Source organism: Pteropus medius, unplaced genomic scaffold, assembly GCF_902729225.1.
Source record: "Pteropus medius unplaced genomic scaffold, Ma_sr-lr_union100, whole genome shotgun sequence".
NCBI lineage: Eukaryota > Metazoa > Chordata > Mammalia > Chiroptera > Pteropodidae > Pteropus > Pteropus medius.
This window is the reverse complement of record NW_024349800.1, coordinates 57,029,375-57,040,192: the sequence shown is the minus strand read 5'-3', so window position 1 is coordinate 57,040,192 and position 10,818 is coordinate 57,029,375. Positions and strand designations below refer to the sequence as shown.

Sequence of the window (10,818 nt, the reverse complement as noted above, 5' to 3'; positions counted from 1 at the left end):
TTTTTCTTAAGGTCTAAGATGATAAATACTCAATGGGTCTAGCAGAAGGGCAGAAGGGATGAATTTTCTTAGCTCTTTGAATGAGACAATGGCTCCTGGAATCTACACTATTTAGCTTCCCTGGTGTGAAGACTTTGAGAAATCAAAGACTTTGATTCTCTATCCGTTACTCAACATTTTGGGAATTGAGAAGTCCTGCTTGAACCACATATTTTTCAGCGACATAATTCGCATAGAAACCACAGACCAATCATAACTACAACAATGATACGTGTTTATATAACATCACGCCTTTGTCAAAGATGCGTTTGGCCGTGTTTATCCTCTACATGAGCATGTGTCAGAGGCAGAGAAGGAGTTACTGAACCTGTGTTACGGATCAGAACTGGGGGGCAGGTATAGTACGTGTCCTTCCCAATATCTTCGAGATGGGTTCTGGATTTTCTGATCTGTAGTCCCACTTTACGTGTTACATTGGAACTGGGACCATCTTTTAAAAATTCTTATTTTACAAAAAAAAAATCACTCGCCCAGGGACCCAGAATACCTTAGGGCCAAAGAAAGGACCAGATGGATATGTCCTGACTCTCGATTTCATGCTTTGTCCACAAACACAAAAAGTAAATGGGACATCAAATCCGTCTCTTAAGACATAAAAATATAAGGTGTAGTGTATTGCTGCCACTAGGTCGTTTCTGCTTCCTATTAGTAGGGTCTCGCCAGGACCTGCTAAAGGGCTACCTAACGAGGCCACCCCCACTGGTGGTCCAAACTGTGTGTACTTCTCTGCATCCCCTCCGGGGTTACCCCAGCGTAGACCCTCAGCAGAGCCGGTGTCCTGAACGCAGCCTCTGAACCGATTTTCCTGACTCAGTCGTGTCTCCCTGCCACTCATCCCCAGACCGCCGGCAGAGCCATCTTTCTAAACACAAATCTGATTCTGTTACTCTCTTGTTTAATCTGCTTTGGTGGCTGCCTGGTGCCTATAGGATATAATGTAACCAAAGGCATACACTGGGCACAGAAAACCTGACTCTGGCCTCTGCCCTTTTCCTCTATGCCCTCTCCCTTCATAACCCTGCACCCTACACTCTAGCCACACCCTGCACATCTCTAAAGGGGTCTCACTCTGTATTGACTCAGGGCCTTTGCACATGCTGCTCCTGCTGCTTACAATTATAATGACAGCTCACATTTTTAAATGCTCTTTAGGCCGCAGTGATGAGAGCTTTTCATGTATCATATTTTAATTCTTGCAAGAATCATATGAGGTAGGAACTCTTATTAACCCCTATTTGAGAGAGAAGGAAATAATTTTAGGGATTTAGAAACTTGCTCAAGCCCACGAGTGGCTGAGCAGGGTCTGGAATCCAGTTCCATCTGACCTCGAAGCCCCTGCGCTTGGCGACTGCCTCTCAGAATTCCCTTTCAAGTGTGAGTTTGACGATTGGAGCCTTTGGAAGGAACCTCGAGTGGCCCCTCACCTTCGACTCCACTGCAAATAAAACAAGACCCACTCCCGTGAGTGAGCTCCGCTTCTCTCTGCCCTCCTGACACGCTGGGTTTCCCAAGCCACAGCGCCTATCAGCATGGACCAGAATTACGCGTTTTCTCGCATCTCTCTCTGAATGCGAGGCCTTCTTGAGCAGGGCGGCTTTTACACCTCATCGTGTCCCCAGCACTTAGCACAGGGTCTGGCACACAGTTAGCGCTGGAAAAGGAACCCTTAAGATTGCCCTGACCAGGGGTTCCAAAGCCTCGGTCAGTCCGTGGCAAAATGAAAGAAATAAAAGCTATGCCACACCATGCCCTGCAGAAAGCTAAAGTTATTCAATCATTTGTATGCTGCAATGATTTGATTTATTTTACAAAATGATGGTGATAGTTGCATCCCGGATTCTCAGAGGTTATTTTGAAGTTGGACTGGCTTTTGAAATTCAAAAGTCTAGGAGCTGCTAAGATGGTCAGTGACTAACCCGGGCTTGAGAGTGGAGCTGTAGCAGGGACCTTGTCACTGGTCTCAGACCAGTGCTTCCAGCTGCGGCCCACTACCCGCCTTTCTTAATTTTACCATAAGCCTGACTGCCTAACAACAGTGCCCCAAGATTTTCCCAGCAGAAGAGGGTAACGCAGTCCAGGTCTGGCTTTAGGGATGTTCCTGGGGCTGGATGTGATTTTTCGAAGGGCTATTAAGACAATCTGCCTTTCAACCTGACCAGCGAGGTTCAGAGTTAGAGGGATCCTGATGGCAGCCAGGATGACAGCTGCTGCCAGTGACACCGGAGGTTCGCAGACTCCTCATACCACCCTGAAAAGCCAGCGACCCCTCTGGCTTGCCTCGCAGGGACCATCAGCAGTGTCCAGGGGGCAGTCCCAGGAGGAAAAGGTGCAGCCCTGATGTACTGGTGTTCGTGTGGCTCAGACACACTTTCTCCTGGTGACCGCTGAACCCCCTTATATGCAAAACCAGTTAGCCATCAGCCTATAATACAACATATGCAAAATAGGTGGCTTAAAAAAAAACACTTCTCAACTCAAGTAAAGGCACATTTCCTAAGCGATAGAAACAAGCACCTGTTTTTCTGGGAGTGGGGCGGGGGATGTGCATCAATGACATGAAGCAGCTTATAAATTCAGGGGGCCCGAATCTGCTAAACCAGGTCAGCGGTTTTAGATGTCTGGGCTGGGCTGGAAGCCCCTTCTGCATCTGTCACTTCTGCAGTGAAGTCATAAGGTTTTCTGTTCCGTTGCCGAATGTGTTGACAAGAATCCAACAGATGATTTCATTTCAAGATGAAGGAGGGAAACCGAAGCACAGTGAGTCTATTAAGCACTTTCATCTGACAATAAAAATGAGTTAATGGCTAAAATGTGTTTTCAAAACGTTTTAACACTACAGGTAATGGCACTCAAATGGGAAAATGCCTTGAATATTCTCATCGATCATTAGTACCATGGTGTCCCTCAAAAGGGCTTGGCGTTCCCCATGGAATACAAACTGCTAGAGTCCAGTTGTGAGGCAGTCCGCGGGAATTCTCAAAAAATATCGAGAGACCCTTATGGAGCTGAACAATTAGCTCAGGTTGAAAATAACCCTGTCAATATCTGAGTTAAGGTTTCCAAAATAGACTATTACTTCATCAGGCTGATTTCCCCATAAACATCAATATTACAGTGGCAAAAGGTTTCCAAGAAATGAGGGCAAAATTAGGTCCTTTTTTAGGGAATGAAAGTCAACGGGCCCCCCGATTTCAAATGCCGGTGAACATGGAAACAATCAAAGTGGGCCTTACTTCCGGACCAGCCCTCCGCTGGGAGGTCACTGGTGAATTTGTTCCCTTTCACTTGTGAAATCAAGAACATGGTCGAGGAAACTGCTTAATAAGTCTGTCCCTCACCTAGACGCAGGGCTGGCAGTCTCCGCCCGCGCAGGCCAGTTCCACCCAACCTCAAAGGGGACGAGGCTCGGCAGAGCCAGCGCCCCCAGGGACCCACGTGCTAGCCTCTTGCTTACTGAGCGATGTGAGACAACTTACTTATTCCACCTCTCTCGTATGGCCTCACTGCAGTCTAGAAGATGAAAGGAAACCCCGAGAAGTTACCCACGGTTTGGGGTGTTCTGACCACCCGCAATTTAAACAGACTGTAGGATCTCTTGGATCACAAACCCCTTTTTCCCAGAATTCCTTGTCAGGTATTTAAACGGACAAGCGGGGCGCTGCAGCGGAGGCGTGCGTGCACGCCCTGGGAACTGGCGGGTCTCCGTCTCCTTGCTCCCCCTCATCTCTCTGAATGCCCCGCCCCCTCTTAAGTTCCTCCTTCCTCCATCTGACCTTTAAATGTCAGTCTCCAAGGGTCTTTCTTTACATCTCTTCCCACTGTCCTCTGGACTCCAATTTTCAACCATATGAAAATTTCCCAACCTCTAGTCCCAAAAAATCGTACCTCGGTGCTCAACTCCGGGTCATACGCCTAAGTGAATTTCCTGCAAGCATAGCAATGGGGGGAGGGGGGCGGCCTTAATATCCTCGTGCTCTTCCCTCTCCAAATGTCCTCCTCCCTCCTCAACACAAGGCATCACCATCCGTCCAAGTATCTGAGCCAGAAAGCTGAGTGTCGTCTGAGCTTCCTGCATCTCCTGCACCCTTTAGATTTATCCTCTCGCCAAACCCTATCACTTAATTTTCCATATTGCCCTCCGGGCCACTCTTCTCTCGGTCCTTCCCTTGCTGCAATCTCTTCTCATCGCCTCCGGTCACTCTATCCTCACCTCTCTCTCGCCTCCCGCCGATCTGACGCCCAATACACTACGCGCGTCAGATCGGCCGTCTCTGAGCATGTCACAGGAAATGGCAGGTGAGAAATGAACACCAGCGAATTGAATCACTTGCATTGCTGTTATCTTACAATATAACCTAAGAAAAAAACAAAACAACAAAAAAAAAAACAAAACAAGACAAAAATAACAATAAGGCTTTCACCTTGTCTCTGCCTGCCTTTCATCCCCTGAGCAGCTGCATTGCACATTTGTGCTTGAAGTTTCTCTGCCTCCATAGTTCACTGTCAGGTGGTGAAATACGACCGAGCAGATCAAGGCACAGGGAGGCACGGTGCTATTGGAAGGAGTCCTTCTGGGAAGTGAAAGCCCCTGAGGGATCCCACCCGCCCCAGCGCCGGGGAGCGACTTGATTTGTGGGTCTAAGTTTTTGGAGGCTGAGTTTTCTTAAACGGGGGCCCACCTGCGTACCTTCCTGGGGAAGGAAGGCGTGCTTTAGCGTAAACACGTTCCTAGCTGCCTTTTGGATTGGCGATGGTACGATTTTCACAAGGCATTCGGGGCCATAAAACTTGCCCTGACGCTCGCATCTGACTTTCGGCTCCGCTGAACGTTCTGTACCTCGGTTGCACCAGACTGCGCACAGTGCCAAGGGCTCTGGCCTCTCTCGTTCTTGCTTCTGTATTTTTGCTCATGCTGTTCTCCTCGCCTAGAAAGCCCTTCCCTTCTCTTCTGCCTAGAGAGATCTTGTCTATCTTTCAAGGTCCAAATCAAACAGTATTTCCAACCGGAAACCTCCTATCCACCCCGTCGGCCCAAATTAACAATCTTCCTTGCTGTAAATTCTTTCAAGGGCTATGTCTCTTTCATTTTTGGAAGTCACCCATCTCGACCACTCCTCCCCCACCCAAGCACCAAGCACAGGTCCCGCATTCAGCGTTCTCCGTTTATGTCTCTTGAAACGGCTTGGTAAGTAGTCATTGAAATGACAACAAAATGTCAACTGCAAACAAGATGAGCAGAGAAAGGAGTCACTGGTGAGAGACCTAGGTGGGAGGAAAAAAGCTTTACCCTGCAGAGATATTTTGGGGTGTGTGATTCTGTTGTTTAATGATCACAGATGACTTCGAGAATCAGAAGAAATCAGCCTTCTCAGAAAAACGTCCACATGCACAGATCCACGTGCTTCGCTTATAATTCCAGGAGGTACAGTAAACACACCGAAGCCCAGGGATAGAAATGTCTCATTTATTTGAAAATCACCGACACCAGGCTGGATGAGGAAGGCGTTTCCAGGTGTGTGGACCAGGACCGCACTGAAAGGGACAGGAGTCACGTAGTGGAAGCGACGTGGGCTGTAGAGACCTTGGGCAAGTCGTTCTACGCTTTCCAATCTGAGTGTTCCTCATCCGTGAAATGCAGATCGCAATCCTTCCTTTGCAGTATTGTTCTTGAGGAAACGAGAGAACGCAGGTAAAAGCACCTAGAGCAGTGTCTGTCTGGCACGCGGTCAGCTAGCGTCCTGCACATCTCACATATAAAAAACAGCAACCGCAATGCAAACAAGTCGTATCCCTTTCAGCAATCAATCTTGCACGGCTACTCGGAGCCAGAGAAGAAAGCCAGCTCAGACCACCGCCTCAGCGAAGAGGCGAAGTCGAGTGCTGAACGGCTGTTGCGGGCTCTTTCACATGGTTATTAATCATACAAGAGCCCATTTATGACAAACGCAGGTCACTCCCTTTGCATGACAAGGCACATGGCTCCACAGAGCCCCATTATCCAAAAAAAACCAGAGCATTGTGGGCGACGCGGGCGAAGTCGAGTGCACACACACAAGCGGACATTGTAAGGCTGTTTGCACAACCCCGCAGTGCTCCTCGCGGATTTCCTGCCAAGGAGACATTTAGATCTCACGGAGTCTGCTGCAAACATTTGCTCATTCAACATGGCTTCAGGCAGCGGGCTGGAGAAACCTGGGTGAGCGGTCCCCTCTGCTGGCCATTCACAGGACTGCAGGCTGGGATTCTCGGATGATAAAGTAGATGCTGTGCTGTCAGGATCCCAGCCCCTGCCCTTCTTTCCCCTATTTAAGGAGTACAGTGCACCAGGCATGAGCTTTGGGGTCTGCAAAGCTTAGTTCAAATCCCAACTGTAGCATGTCGTAGCTGTTGACCCTTGGACGCCTCACCTAATCCCTCAGATCTTACCTGCCTTCAGATCTTACCTGCCTAGATGGAGTCCACTGCATGCATTTGACTATGGCAGGCTGAAGGGAAATGACAGACACACAGCAGAGTGCCTGCCATTCAGCCAGTGTGGACTGAATGCCTGCATTCCCCCTCCCCCACCTGACTCCATGGTGTAGGCATGCGTCATTTGGCATCTGGAACAAGCAAAAGAAACCAACGAGCGCCTGTTGGTAATGTCTTTGCTTCAAATGTAGCCAGCCTCGAGCAGAAATGTGACTTTATCTTCCTGACATCTCATCTCTCTAAACTGTTTTCCTTTTCAAATTGTTCTTTCTTGCTTTACATTGTATGTTGTGTGTTCGCATGGGTTGCATGATTTCACCTGGCATTGCAAATGCTCGATCTCCAGGACGGGCTTGGCTTGAAGGTCGGGGTGGGCTGGCACAAAGTCTCAGCTAAGTCTATTTCTCAAAGATGAAAGAAAGGCCATGCCATAGAACTTCTTAGACTGGGCTGTGATCTGGTTCCTACTGCTCAGCGTAGCTCCAAGAACATGAACTTGGGTTTGAATTCCAGCTCACACATTAATTAGCTGGGCAGTCTTAATCAATGTCTTTAACAACCGTTACTTAACCTCCCTGAGTCTGAGCCTCAACATGAGTAAAACAGGGATAAATTCAACCTTCAAGTGTGGTTTTTAGGAATAATGAGCCAACATATGTAAATAGCCAGATGCAAAAATGATAGTTGCCATAATCACTACTATTATTGTAATTTGTATTGTTCCACCCACTGATCTTAGTTCTATCCCCTTGGCCATGAAGAAGAGTTCCTCTATCTTACATAATTATTAATACTTCTGAGGACTTTAAATACCATTCTAGAGTATCTATGTTGATGACTTCCAAATTTACAACTATTACCTTGATCCCTTGCTTGAACTCCAGACTCATATATCCAATCGATTACTTGACTTTTAATAGACACCTCAAACTTAATATATTCAAAATGTAAAGTTTTGGTTTCTCCCCTCAAAATCTGTTCCTTCTCAAGTGTTCTCTGAGTCCATGGCAATTATGGCAATTCCATGTTTCCAGATGCTCAGCCCAAAAGTATTGATGTCATCCCTGACTTCCCTCTTCCTCTCACACACCCTATCCGAGCTAACAAATTCCATCAGCTCTTTCAGGATATAGCTTAAATTCAATCATGTCCACACCCACCACCATCAGGGCCCTAGATCAAGCTATAAGCCATCAACATCCCTTCTCAGAGTAGCGTACCCCTATCCTAAACAGATCTCCCAGCTCTCCTCTTGCCCACGCCCCGCCCTTCAGTCACTGTGCAGCAATTACAAGTTGCATCATGTCCTCCTTCTGCTTAAATCCTTTCGACGACTTCCTGTTTCACTCAGAGCAAAATACAAGATCTTTATGATCATCGACAAGGCCCAAGGTAGTTCATCTCCTCCACTTCTCTTTCCTTCGCTGGGCTACTCTGACCTCCTCACGTTTTCTTTCTTGAACTTATTGCATATGCTTCTGCCGTAGGGTCCTCTACACTGCTAGTCCTTCTGCCTGTGATGTTTCCTCCAAAAATATCTACACGGTTTCTCTTTAGATCTTTGTTCAGGGTTTACTTTTCAGTGGTGCCCAACCTGACCGCCCTGTCCAAAGCAGTATGTTACCCATCCTTATGCGCTCTCTCTCTCTCTCTCTCTTTCTCTCTCTCTAACCTGTATCGCCATTGACATATGTGCTCTCAGCTCCTAGGAGCTTGACACACAGCTGGACCTCCACACACACACGTGGAACGGTGAAGTCATTCATTCCTGAACATGGCATGACCCTCTGGAGCTTCTCTTTCAACAAACACAAGCTTCTCCCTCCATATCGCATGTGGGGAGAGGCTCTCCTGTCACCTGATATTCCAGCCACATGCTCATCTGGATCAGAATGGAGGAGAAACAGGCATTCTGGGGGATGGTCGAGGAGCGTGGCTTTAATGAGAGACAGCATGAAACTAAAAAATGCAAAGTGTGTTTTAGGGACCAGTACAGGGAGAGAAAGTCATGAGGACTGATTAGATAGGAACTCGGAGCCGAGACAGCAGGAGCAGGGACCGTCCTGTCCTGGGCAGGACTGCAGCTCAGCCCTTCAGGAGGGTCAGACAGTTAATGTCCGACCCTGGACCCAAAGGACATGAAGATACCAATGTCTGCAATGCCTCTGTAGCGCTGCCCAGTGCACAGAGTCACCAGCTCTGTGTCCTAATCTCCTCTGAGCCCCTTATTTGCGACAAGACCTTGGGGAAGGTCAGACTCTCGCTCGGAGTCTCATCCTCATCATCTGTAAGGCACCAGGACTGGCTAGATAGTATAGAAACCTGTCCTGGTCCAGTTGCCTAGAGGTTTACGCAGTGAGAATATTCAACCATTGCCAACTATGTATTCACGGCCTAATGCCAAACCATGAGCCACGTTAGAAACGGGACGCAACTTCCATTTAAGAAACGGAACGGCTCACTAACAGCACGTCGGCAGGGGATCCTTGGATTTGTCCCTTGAAGATCTTTGGATTCAAATTCTCCGGGACAGATGGTGGTGAGAGTCCCAGCACTTTTGAATGTGCCAGGCTGTATCAAAACTGGCCCGTGCTGCCATCGAGGACTGATAGTTTATTTCTGTGACAAAGCAGTGATTCAGAAATCAGGTGGAATGCTTAAACTACTAAAGAGACATTGTCCTCAAGCCCTCGTGTACTTCTGAAGCATCCAGTGTCATGGAATGAACAAATATGCCAACTATAAATAATTTTCACATATTTAATAATGTGGGCCCCAAAGTACCTATATCTGGCAATGCTTGGACGGCCTGGCTTAATCTATCATGTATATTCAAAGGCCTCCTATGATGTTTTGTAATTTAGACCCTTTGTCTTTGGAATTCAAGAAGCAATGAGGACTCACCTCAGTTGAAATCAGGTCACATTGCAATTGTAATAATAGTAAAATGCTAACTAGGCATTAGGCTGAAGATAATTTGCAAACACCAATGTTATGTCCATCGGCTTTCAAAAAATTCCTTGAGATGATGAAACAATGCTCTTAATACAGATCCCGAAGCTTTGGAAGTCCACTTGCATTGCCCAGGAAATGGCTGCATTTAGTGGAAATAAGTAATAAGCTTTTTCAAAATTTCTAGAAATTGCCAGCATAACGAAGATTCTGTTTAGTTGGCAAAATTATATCGGCTCTGTCAGGTTATCTATCTTCCCGTTTCACTTCATATCCGATTTGATTCAGCTGATCCCTCACCTCCACCCACATCGAACACCCCTCCTCACCCTTGCATTTGCTCCCAAGTTAGAACTGACCTCTTCCTTTCTATGGCCCTAATACATATACCCTGTATATCCTATATAGATTTCTATCAGATATATAATATTCATACTTGTCTGTTAAGCTTGTTGAGGGCAGGTTTCGATTGTCGCTCCACTATCTATACCCAGCACAGCCCTTAACAGAGTGTAGAAAGTTGGTGAACAGTCAAGTCCATAAACATCTGCTCTTCTGAGAGACCAGAGCTAAATAAGGCGTGGTCTCTGCGGCGGCCTGGGAGCATGCCCAGGGCAAGAAGCCGTGTTCAAAGATGGCCGTACAGAAGGTCTGGCTCTAGTGAGGACTGATCCTGGTAAAGAGACAGTGTTCTGGGAAGAGAATGCAAGAGAGGAAAGAGGTAGCTCGTTGGGTCTAGAATAATCCAGCGGGGTTTCCTGGAGAGGGGGCTGCGGAGAAGGATGGAGAGAGAGAGAAACCGCCAGTGACTCTCTGGCTGACAGTGAGGCCTGGGAGCTACGAGGAAGGGACCCCCGGCCCCTCACTGCTGAGATCGCACTCTCAGAGGGGTGGGTGGAGGGGCCTTCGGAGTGACAGCTGTCATGGACTCAGCCTTGAGACCTGTTGGCAGATCCCAGTCTTCTGGTTGTGATGAAGTAGTGGGACCAGTTTTCCCATGTGGCTTTTAAAGCTGCTCTAAAGGTCGTTTTCTGCCGGGCAAACTTACATCCACCACCATCCTGGAGCCGTGATGACTGTCCCGGTCCTCGTGGGGACCCGCTGCCTTCTGCATTCCTGCCACTTCTGCTTACCTGTCTGCCTCTCCTCTTAGAAGGTGAATAACCCAGGAACTGGGACTTACTTATGTGTGAATCCAAAATAGGCTGCTCAGGAAATACATGTTTCTGGATAAATGAAAAAATGAGCAGACAAGTAATGGCATGAATATGCCAGAATCCGTATTCATGGACCCCCTGTCTGAGTTCCAGCCACTTACTTAGAAAGAGAGAAAGA

The 10,818-nt window shown here is 47.6% G+C and overlaps 1 protein-coding gene across 4 annotated transcripts in view; it reads right to left on the bottom strand.

The window, feature by feature from the left end:
• Positions 1–10,818, bottom strand: part of CYRIA (CYFIP related Rac1 interactor A) — a 91,688-nt gene that overhangs the window by 29,576 nt on the left and 51,294 nt on the right. The window contains exon 1 of one of the 4 annotated variants that reach the window (XM_039887810.1): positions 8,204–8,807. The exons of the other annotated variants lie outside the window; for them this stretch is intronic. The gene's annotated coding sequence lies outside the window, so the exon portion shown is untranslated. Of the gene's footprint in view, positions 1–8,203; positions 8,808–10,818 lie in introns of those variants that run through there. 4 annotated transcript variants of the gene reach the window in all.